The sequence below is a fragment of the Artibeus jamaicensis genome, unplaced genomic scaffold (genome assembly GCF_021234435.1).
Source record: "Artibeus jamaicensis isolate MK-2021 breed Jamaican fruit bat unplaced genomic scaffold, CSHL_Jam_final contig_1030, whole genome shotgun sequence".
NCBI lineage: Eukaryota > Metazoa > Chordata > Mammalia > Chiroptera > Phyllostomidae > Artibeus > Artibeus jamaicensis.
Window position 1 is genome coordinate 11,686 of NW_026521202.1, and position 11,685 is coordinate 23,370.

An 11,685-nucleotide genomic window follows, 5' to 3' on the forward strand; every position below is an offset into this window, starting at 1 on the left:
TACAGTTTCAGTTATAGGTTTGTAACACTGTATTTTCTTGCTCAATTTTTTGCACTTTTGTGTACTGGGAGCTCTTTAATTTCTTGTTCCATTTTGTTAGATGGCTTCAAAACACATATATATTTCAAAGTTTACTGAAGTCAGTGAAGTTTCTGGCTTTATTAACATAAGTCCAATGTATAATATAAAATTTAATAGTGTGTGTGAACTAATTTTCATATTTTATATATTGTTAACATTTATACTGATCATTTATTAGATGTCAGACTTTCTTGTAGAAGTGTTAATATACTTGTTATAAAGTAAGGAAACTCAAGCTTTGAACTAGGCTTTGAATCTAGCTCTAACTCCAAAATGTCATTCTTAACCTCTATATGACAATATACCAAATTACCATATTTTTGGACCATAAGATGCACTTAGGTTTTAGAGAAGAATAGAAAACAAATTTTGAAGCAAAAAATATGGTAAAATATTTAATAACATAAATAACATATTATTTCATCAGTGTAAATATAAACAGAACTCAATAGCAGAATTAACAACCATTATTCCTCCTAAATTTGGGAGTGCATCTTATAGTCTCAAAAATATGGTATATATAAATAATCTCCTTCAGAAATTAGATTCTCTCTAAAACACTACCATAAACATAGTTGGGTCATGGTGTCCAGGCTGACAGTGTTGAGGTTCCAAACTCTCTCCACTGTCAGAGCCCAACTGTTGCAGGGATGCTGCCTCCAAACCTGTGAAGATCAGATTTCTGAATGTTTCCTTCTATCAGCTGTATTACATTGTTCCTTGCTAGTTAAATAAAGATTTCAATATTGTAGTTCAAGCTCATCTAAGTTAATGTAAATTTTAAGTGTTGATTAGAAAAGTTACTAATTAAGAAGAAATATCTCCATTAAAATTCATAGAGTCCAAATAAATGACTAATGAGAGTTTCTTTGAAATGCAGCCTATTCACAAGATGAGAGGACTGACTGTACTCTGTCCTGTTCTCTCCTGCTCAGGGAGGAAGAGAACAAGCTGTAATAAATCTTATGGAGAAACTTCCCATGCAGTTTTGAATATGGGAGAAAAAAGAGAAGATAGAAGAAATTATTTTTTCACAACTTGTATCCTCTATATCCCCTCCCTCCCTCTAGTCTTATTAGCAGGAGTATGAAACTTCCTGAACTTACTGAAAACATATGCCAAAAAACAAGATTCTTGGGGTTTTCCTTGGAGATTCTGATAACATAGCTTGGGATGGGGTGCCCCAAATTATGCAGTTTATGTAAACACCATAGGGGATTCAATGGCTCTACTATCTATTGCTATTTCCAAATGATGAGGATGAACTAATCTGCTTTACAAATAACTGTCAAGTAGACACATAGATGGACACATAGATAGCTATCTAACTGAGTAGATGAATAGAGGAATGATATATTGTTGGTAGATAGATAGATTAGGTAGATAAATAGACATAATGGCTTACATATACCCTCTGTTTTTACTGATTAAATTTAGATTTGGAAATTCAAATAAATAAATAGAACTTCTAAAACTTGATGAAAAATGAGAAAAGGAAGTCTAGCGAATAATAGAACTCATTTTAATCCAATTCTGCAATGAGTTTTAAATAAAAAGAAATGGGTGGCTTTTCAGTACGTGACCTATTCATTTGCTTAAAGAACTGGTGTAGATTTGGTTTCATTGAGAATGTTCTTGCTTATCTTGGGGTCAATTATACCTTTCATTGGCTAAAAGATAAATTTTTAAATAGATTACTGTGCGGGAAAACTATACTCTGATATTGTTTTGCTTGAAATTTCTTAGAGGATTTTATTTATTTATTTTAGATAGAGGAGAATGGAGAGAGAAAGAGAGGGGAAGAAACATTGATTGGTTGCCTCTTATACACCCCCAACTGAGAAACTGGCCCACAACCCAAGCATGTGCCCTGACTAGGAATCAAACCAGTGACCCTTTGGTTCATAGGCTGTCACTCAATCCACTGAGACTCAACAGCCAGGATGTTTTGCCTGAATTCTTATTGACATATTTTGGGGTCTTAGTTTTAAAGCACACTGGGTCTCTGCCACAAAGCCAAAACCCAAGGAGAGTAACCAGAAAATGGCAGGAATGTATAATAAAGTAATGACACATGAAGTGAATTCTTTTCAAAACAGCCTAATAGTGAAGGCACAGTACTTGTGTGGTACAAAACTTCTATCCCGATCCCTGAATTTCCTTTTATCAGTATGATTTTACTTGTATTTTGAAGTGCAATATACACACAGACTAGTTTACAATCTTAAGTATCCACATAAATCTTCCCATGTGAACATGTCTGGGTAACCAGATCCATATCATCAGAAACAGAGCAACACCAATATAGCAGAGTCTTTCCCTCCCTTGTACCCTTTCCCAACCAGTATCCCCAACAATGAAACTGACAATCCTGATTTGAACACCAAATATTAGGTTTTCCTTTTTTGAAATTCATATTAATGGAATGATGTGGATGGATTCTTTGACTTTCTGACTTTTTTCACTCAACACTGTAATTGGGAGATTTATCCACATTGCATGTAATTGTACTTTTTCACTTTAATTACTATCTAGTATTCTCTTGTGGAAATATACCAATATATATTTCTTCTTGATGGTCATTTGAAGAGTTTTCAGTTTGTTTTTTACCAAAATTACTATTATACACATTCTTGTTCATATTTTTGGTATGTAGATTTTTGGTACATTCATTTTTTAGTTCAACTTAAAGGTTAAATTACTAGGTAATATGATATGCTGATATTTAAGACACACCACCAAGGAGTTTTTCAAAGTAATTATATGATTTACAATTACAGTAGCAGTGGATGAAAGTTTCAGTCCCACATTCTCTCCATCACTTAGTACACTATGCAATTTTCACTTTAGTCATCCTGGTGTGTATCACACTATGGTTATAATTTACATCTCCTTGTTATCTAATGAAGTTGAGAAACTTGTCATGTTCACTGGTCATTTGAATATCTGTTTTTGTCAAGTACCCATTCAAGTTTCTTGCTTATGTTCATATGCTTTGATTGTCTTGTTAAAATTGATTTGAAAGTGTGTGTCTTTGTATATTTCTATGTGGGTGTTGTACCTGTATGCTCGTGTATTTAAGTGTGTATGTATTCCATTGATAAGTTCTTGTTATTATATGCATTTCAGATATCTTGCCTGAATCTGTTATATTTTAGTTTCTTAATGGTGTCTTGATATTCCTACTCTTAATATAGGCCAATTTATCATTACTTCCTTTATAATAACAATTTATATCTTATTTAAGAAATATTTGCTTACTACCAGGCTATTAACATGTTCTATTTTTTCTAAAACATTTACTTTTCACCTTTCAGATGCAAATCTATAATGCATTTGAATGGTAAAGCTACAGATATGTTTTATAACCATAGAGATACCCAGCTGACCCTGTGCAATTTCCTAGAAACAAGTTCTTTTCTCACTCTACTGCAGCCAGGTTTGTTATAAATCAGTTCATATATACACAGGTTTCCTTATGAACTCTATTTTTCTATTCATGCATTGGCACCATTCTGCTCTAATTAATATAGCTTAAAATATAACTGAGAATCTGTTAGTATTACATCTCTAGTTTCATTTTACTTCAAGATCATGCTGTCATTGATGGGCTTTTTGCATTTCCACAAACATTTCAGCTCACCAATTTCCATTCTTTTTAAAATGTTCTTGTCTGTATTAGGATTACATGTAGTGTATTGATCAAGAAATGACCAGTATAGAACAAGCTCTTTTATTTGGGATTTCTTTAATTTACTTTAATAAGACTTTCTGTTTTCAAAGTAAAAATATTTCACAATCTTGTTAGATTTATTCTATATGTTACCTATCTATTATTTTAAATAATGACTCCTTTAAATTTCATTTAATAATTTGCATTGCTGATATACAGAAATGTAACTAGTTTCTGTTTTAATAATTTCTCTGTTGATTTGGTCAAGTATTTTTATATATATTATCAAGTCATTCATGAATAATAAAGTTGAATTCTTCCTTTACAAAGCTTATATATTATTTTCAATATTTTGTTTATTTATTTCCTAGACTGGGGAAGGGAGAGGGAAAGAGAGGGATAGCAACAGGACTCCGTTGCCTCTCCCATTCCCCCAGAGGGAGACCTACCTGGGCATGTTCCGGAACCCCTGACCTCTCAGTTCTCAGGCAGGCACTCAGTCCACTGAGCCACACCTGCCAGGGCTTATATATTTTTCTTTACTTTCTACTGTGCTTTCTAGAACATCTAATACAATATTGAATAACAACAGTCAATTGAGACTCATTTTCTTTTCTGCTTTTTACTCTTGCTTATTAAGTTTTGATTTTCCTGTTCTTTTCAAGCAAATCAAAGCCACTCCAGAGTCACTGTTGTCTGGGACACCATCACGCTCTCTAGCCATACATCAGGTAATTCTTAAGGTGGAAGCTCTGATCATTAATTTTCTAATATATGGATTTAAATATAATTCACTTGAAAACTTCTTTATCTGTACCCTACAGCTTTTGAAGTACCATAGTTTATTATCATTTAGTTAAAAATATATAGTTTAGCCCTGGCTGGTGTGGCTCAGTGGACTGAGTTTCAGCCTGTGAACCAAAGGGTCACAAGATCGATTCCCAGTCAGGGCACATGCCTGGGTTGCAGGCCAGGTCCCCAGTGGGGGGCATGTGAAAGGCAACCACACACTGATGTTTCTCTCCTCCTCTTTCTCCCTCTCTTCCCTTTTCTCTAAAACTAACTAAATAAAAATCTTTAAAAAATATATATATATATATAGTTTAATGATCATTGAAATGTTTCATTAGATTTCTAACAATTCTACTGTGATCAGATAGCATATTCTGTCTGATTTTCTTTCTTTGGTGCTTATTGACATTTTCTGTATAACCAATCATTCAATGTTTGAAAGAAGTGAATCTCACTATGGCAAGACTCCAGAAAAAAAACCCAAATAGAAAGTGACAAATAATGTCCAAAATCAGGTTTTTTTAAATTTAATTATTGTTCAAGTACAGTTTTATCTTTTTACTCCCATCCCAGCCCCCCCAGTGCTCCCCACCTCCCTCCCATTCCCCCTCCCAGCCTTAGTTTTTGTCCGTGTGTCTTTTATACTTGTTCCTGTGAATCCTTCCCCTTTTCTCCTAAAATTCTCTCCCCTCTCCCCTCTGGTCCCTGTCAGCCTGTTCTGTATTTCAGTGTCTTTGGTTATATTTTGCTTGCTTGTTTGTTTTGTTGTTTAGGTTCCTGTTAAAGGTGAGATCGTATATGGTATTTGTCTTTTACCACCTGGATTATTTCACTCAGCATAATGCTTTCCAGTTCCATCCATGCTGTTGCAAAGGGTAGTAGCTCCTTCTTTCTCTCTGCAGCATAGAATCACATTGTGCAAAATCAGGTTTTTTAAGTTAGAAAAAGTTTTCAACACTATCAGATATGCCACAGAACTAAAGAGAAAACTAAAACAGACCCATAATGAAATCTCTGTCTGAAGAATTCCTCCCAGCCACATAAGTCCCAGTACAATAGTGCTTCTGATATTTCTAGCTAAGCACCAGGAAACATCTCATTTTATCTAAAATGATCAAACTGACTTTTGGGGTGGGTTCTGGGGGGAAGTAAGAAGATGGGCATTGCCCAGTGGGAGTGACCATGCTTCTCCCGGGATTTCCTCAAAGTGAAGGTGGTGGGTTGTTTCAATTCTGAATTGTTATTTCCTCCTTTGCTCACTCTGTCCCTGGAGAGGTGAAGTGTCTTAGCTAATTGGTAAATTTGAAAGGATGGCTGAAATGTCCTGCTCATCAGCTCTTCTCCCTGGAGTGAGTTTATGCCCTCTGTTAAGAGTCACATTTCTCCTAACTCTCTTCGGCTAGGGCGTGAAGTCAAATTTTCCAGCTTGACCGTTGATGGTAATAATGGTAATAATTTGCTTCCATTTCTAACCATTTGTTTTATTTCTTAATGTTACAGCTTAGTAGTTAAACAATCATATACTTTACATAAGAAAAAACTAAACAAACTTTTTGCCAACCCAATATTATGGAAGTTTTAGTGTAGTGCCTTGCATCAATAAATTCTTACTAAACTTTAATGGACATAATTGTATTTGCTACCTTTTAATTTAATATATATGAGAATTCCAAAATCATTACCAGAAAACTTGTTCTGATGATTTGTTAAAAAAATGAACATAAGAAAAATGAATATTAATAGAATAAATATGCAGAGTACATTGCTTTAAAATGGTTCTATCAATTCTATCTGTCACGTGTTTACTATGGTATGTGACATTAAATATGATTAACCTTGTGTAGAGGCACACTGAACAGCATACTAAGAAAAGGAAAGACAGAAAGGAGAACAAGCTCATGCATGCAGACTAGGAGGCAATGATGAAGTGCCTCAGGCAAACCTGTGTTTCCTAGCTCTGTTCATTCTGCCCCATTCAGCTATCTGGGGTGTGTTTAGTTCAAAGCATTCATCCAGTAAAATTTCCTAGATATTGAGAACATTCTGACATGAGTAATAATGAGATACTATGGCATGTGGTTGCCAAAAACAATGTTACACCAGCCAGCTTCAACGCTCCGACACGGATCCTCTGAAGTATAAGTAACCCCACAGAATAAACTAAAGTCTAATCTGATTTTTCATGGCTTGTTTATTGGAGACAAAATAACTCTTGGATCCTAAAGATCAATAAAAGAAGTTTGTTATTCTTTTTCTGAAGTGAAAATAATCTTGCTAAATCCAAGGTCACTAAAGAGGTAGGGATGCTATTCAGTCAGATTTCATGCATATTTTTGTACTTTGTCTTGATATTTGAAGATTATGCAAAACAATTTACCAGGGATATAATACAGTTCAAAGAGGGGTTTCTGTAAAATAAGTTTTCTTCTTCTATTTTCCTCTCAAATTCTCTTATTTTCACAATATTAAAGTACAGATGTTTCTTCCATCTCTCTCTATGTATATTTTTAACATAATCCAAACAGTTTTCCCACATTTCCAGATAATTTTGAATTGAAAATAACTGCATGAAAATCTTACAGTCCATAATATGAACAACAAGTACACTTCTTTGAAAAGTGATTATTCAATCGTTAAAAAAATACATTATAATGAGCTTTTAACCAAAACGATGTGTATGTTCAATAGACTGGGTACACAGTCAAGTTAGAAAGTCCAAGTGACAAAAAAGAGTACTTTGAAGTAAGAAGAGTCATTCTGAGCTGCAACCTGATTTCCAATTCTGCCAAAATAGCTATGTAATCACAGAAAACTTCATTTTTTTTGTGCCCAGTTCTGCCAATGGGAATAATCATATCTTGTCTGAGTGTCATTCTCTCCAGTCATAAAAATCACTTCTCTCATTGAGATCAATGTTAAAAGTCCAATGTGACTCTTCTGTAAGTAATGGTGCCTGCGGGGGAAAAAGCCAAAATGTCTCTAGAGGAGGGAAATATCACAGATGTTTAAGCAGATAATTTGCATTGAGATGAAAGAGGAGATTGTGAGTTTTGCATGACCGAATCACATGCAGAATTAGAAATCAAAAAAAATTTTAACCATAAAACCAGAGAAAGATGAAAATAACTGTGGCAGTATTTGTGCATTACTTTTTCTGTGGGACAAGGAGTGTTTGTGGGAGTGTTTGTGCATTACTTTTTCTGTGGGGAAACCAGGAAGTCTGTCCTTTGGAAGACTCAAAGATTCCCCAGGAGAGTCCCATCCCTGGACTCCTGCCCACAGTGACTCAGCCTGCTCCCAGATCCACAAAGGTTTCTTCCCAGGTCAGCGCTCCCCAAGGCAGACCTTTGCTGTAGGCATGTTCATCCCATAGGCTTGAAGGATGGCTAGCGGTGGCTATTTGCGTGGAAGAAAGGATGTGGAAAGAGCCTCAACCTGTGGCTTAATTTGTCCAAATACATTTATAAAAGGCCATTTTGGGTGGGAAATAGAGCTAGGAGTGGCTGTGGGGCTTTCATTTGTACTCCTGACCTCACAAATACTAGGAGTGGGCAAGTTCCAAATTAAACATTTGGTAAAAATACAAAGACACACACACACACACCTATATATATATATATAAATTTATAAATGGCTCTTTCTCAATAGCCTCTCTTCACACTGACATGTTATTTTCCTGATTTGTGAGTCAGGAGAGATGAAACTGTCATCTCTCGTGTGTTATTAACCCACATGTGTTATTGTTTGTCTGGATGAAAAGCCCACTGCCTGCAGTCACCAACAGGGCTTCTCACCTCCTTTGGCATGGCAAGTTTGGACTCTGAGCACACATTCCACAGGGTTATTGTTGGAGGGTGATTGAGGCATATACCATAGTTTATTGTGTACAATACTTCAAGAAGTCAATTATTTCTAGAAAAAGTGTTTGGTTTAGTCTGGTTGCAAACTATGGTTGCAAACTTTGGAATACCATAAATAGTATTCCAAAGTATGTAATTTGTAAGTGAATTGCTAGACCTCAATTAATTTATAAATGGACAATTATACTATAATAAACAGAAAAAAAAGTTTACCATTTAAAATTATCCTGATTAAAGTAGTTCCATTTACCTTGATTTTATCTATGTGTAGAAACTTTTCAGAAGGCTCTCGAGTACAAAAATGAAGCAACAGTGATTCAGAGTAAGCCACCTCATTTAACCTGGTTCCAGATGCCTCTGGGCTGTATGGCAGTCCTACATGGGAGACAGAATTCTAAGGATTGAGCACTTGAGGCTTGCAAAACTTTTATTATCAGTGCTTACTTCTTGTTTGTATAAAATGGTTAACATATTATCTTTGATTTCAAATCTTACACATTCTGCAAAATGCAAGGGCTATTTGGGAAATAAACATTGATACAATATAGTGTCCTTTGATAAAAACAACTTTTATAAAGGACCCATGAACAAAGACAATGGAGGAGGGGGGGAGAATTGAATATTGGAGGTAGGGGTGGGTAGGGCAGGGGAGAATAATGGGGAAAATGAGGCAACTGTAATTGAACAGCAATAAAAAGTAAAATAAAATACTCAAAATGCGAGCGTGGTTCCGGGGGGGAAAAAGAAAAAATACTCAAAATGCAAAAAGAAAACAACTTTCACTGTTGTTACAGTTAATGCAATGTAATTTTTATTTTTATAATAATTGTTAACTATTTCTCTTTAGGACTCTGGAACTTATTCAAGAGGATGGGTCTTAGTATCTGAGGGTTGCCACAATTAGTTACCCTAAACAATCCCCTGATAATGCTGAGTCAAATTGGACATCTTTACTTGCTACCATAATACATGAGTACCCTAGCCATATGTACATATCTAGTGTGTGAATGGCTGTTTTTTGTACATTGATGGGAAGTCTTACTCAAAGTGCTGACAAACAGCTTCAATGTGTATAGTCATTTTACATTATCAGTAAGCCCTCAAAAATGGACCATGGGCAGGCTTGCCACAAAGGCCAAGTAGATACACTTGCCACATTTCTGAGTTGATTAAACATATTGTTTAGGACACATGCCCCATTATATAATAAATAAGCATGAATTGAAACATTTCAACAAAAATGAAGATTAGGAGTGGTGGACTGAGAAATAAAACAGAAAGTATAGCAAAGGACAACAGAAAAGGAGATGTGAGAGGGTTTTCCAGGAGAGCAGGAGAGTGAGAGGGAGGGAGAGAAAGAAACGTGGGGTCATAGTCATGGACTTAGGGTTTAAAGTGAGACCACTCACCATAGTAGTGTTTTTTTTCTCTAGCTTTGTTTCAGCCCAAACTAGGTAGAAGGTTTAATTTAATCAGGCTTCAGGTTTTGCAAAACTGAAAAGATGAGGACCAGCATAGGCCACAAAGTTGCCTAGTAAAAAGGGGTAACCAGAATGAGTTATCATCAAGTATTTATTGAATACATTCTGTAGGATATGGTTATTAAAAATCACAAGCTTAACAATAATAACTAGCATGGTTACTTTATATGTGTCAAGCACATTTAATCTTGAAAAATTTCCTTTTAGATAGGAACCATTATTAACTTCATTTTATAAATGGAGAGACTGAGCAATTAGCCCTGGCTCATGTGGCTCAGTGGATTGAGTGCCAACCACTGAACCAAAGGTCTGCCAGTTTGATTCCCAATCAGGGCACATGCCTGGGTTGCTTGCCAGGTCCCCAGTAGGGGGCGAGCAAGAGGTAACCACACATTGATGTTTCTCTCCCTCTCTTTCTCCCTCCTTTCCTCTCTCTAAAGTGAAAAAATAAATGCTTAAAAAATAAAATTAAAAAAATAAATGGAGAGACTGAGTAATTAAATACTCTAAATCACATAACTCTTTTACTTAACTCTTAAGTATGACATAGTCATAAAAAACCTACAGGAAATACAACAAGGATAAAATCAATACTGTGAAATTTTAAAATAAATTATTAATTAATACAATATTTGGGGGCTGGGAAGTAGATCTTTCTGTGGAATATAGGTAAATAGCAGTAGTACTTATGGTACAAAATTAAAATAGAATAAACTATTTTTGAACAAGTTAACCAGTGATTATTGAGGGAGATAGAAGAAAATGGGCAGCCTGACCAGAATAAGTGAATTGCCACGAAAAAACATTTTTGGAGATTTAGATTCTTCAAGCAAGAAGGCTACGTGAAAATATACCAACAAAAAGATCTTATTTAAGTAATACTAAAATGAACCCACAAAATAGAAAGATTCTACTTAAGAGACTTAAAGAAAAAACAGAATCTTAAATGTAACTAAATATTACAAATATGACAAAGAACATTTAAAATATCATACTTTCCAAATAAAAAACTCAGCAATGGAACAGAAATAGGCACCTATGGAAATGGAGTTATCTTACAAATTAAATAAAAGGACTATCCTATAAATAAAAATACAAAAAAGAGAAAAATATTGTGGATTAGAGAAATGGAGGAGAGGTCGAGAATACCCTGTAGATAACAATAAGGGATTCAGAGAGACAGAAAAATAACAAAACAAAATTAATAGAAAAATTATTGTACGAAAATGTTTTACCATAATGAAGAATGAATTAAAATTTTACATGAAATGTGCCCAATAATTCCTAGCCAGTCCATTTAAAAAAAGGGTCACGGTGGAAAGATTTCATCATGTGAAGAGAAAATGTTTACCCCTCTCAGAATACATTATTTTATTTTGAAGAGAGGGAAATCAGACCACTACTGGATTTCTCATCTGTAATAATGGAAACTAATCTATAGCTTCTGAGAAAAATTAATGTTTGTGCCAAAGAATCTCCTGCCAAAATATTACTCCTGTAGGAAGACCAAAGTAAAATATTTTGAGAACATTTAATGGTTCATACAGTATTCCTTTCATTTGCATTTTGAGAAAATTAATAGGAGTATTTTTACCAAAAATAACTTAACTAGTATAAGGATCCCAAAATAAAAAGAAATGAACCTGAACAGGGTTGAGCACAAACTAGTAAAATGAGTAGTGAAATGTACACACTGTTAGTGAGCTTGGGAACTGCTTGAAAAGGATTTTCAAAATAGAAAAGAAACTGTAACTTCTTCATGAATGCATTTGTAATGTGAGAGACAACATTTCTGCAC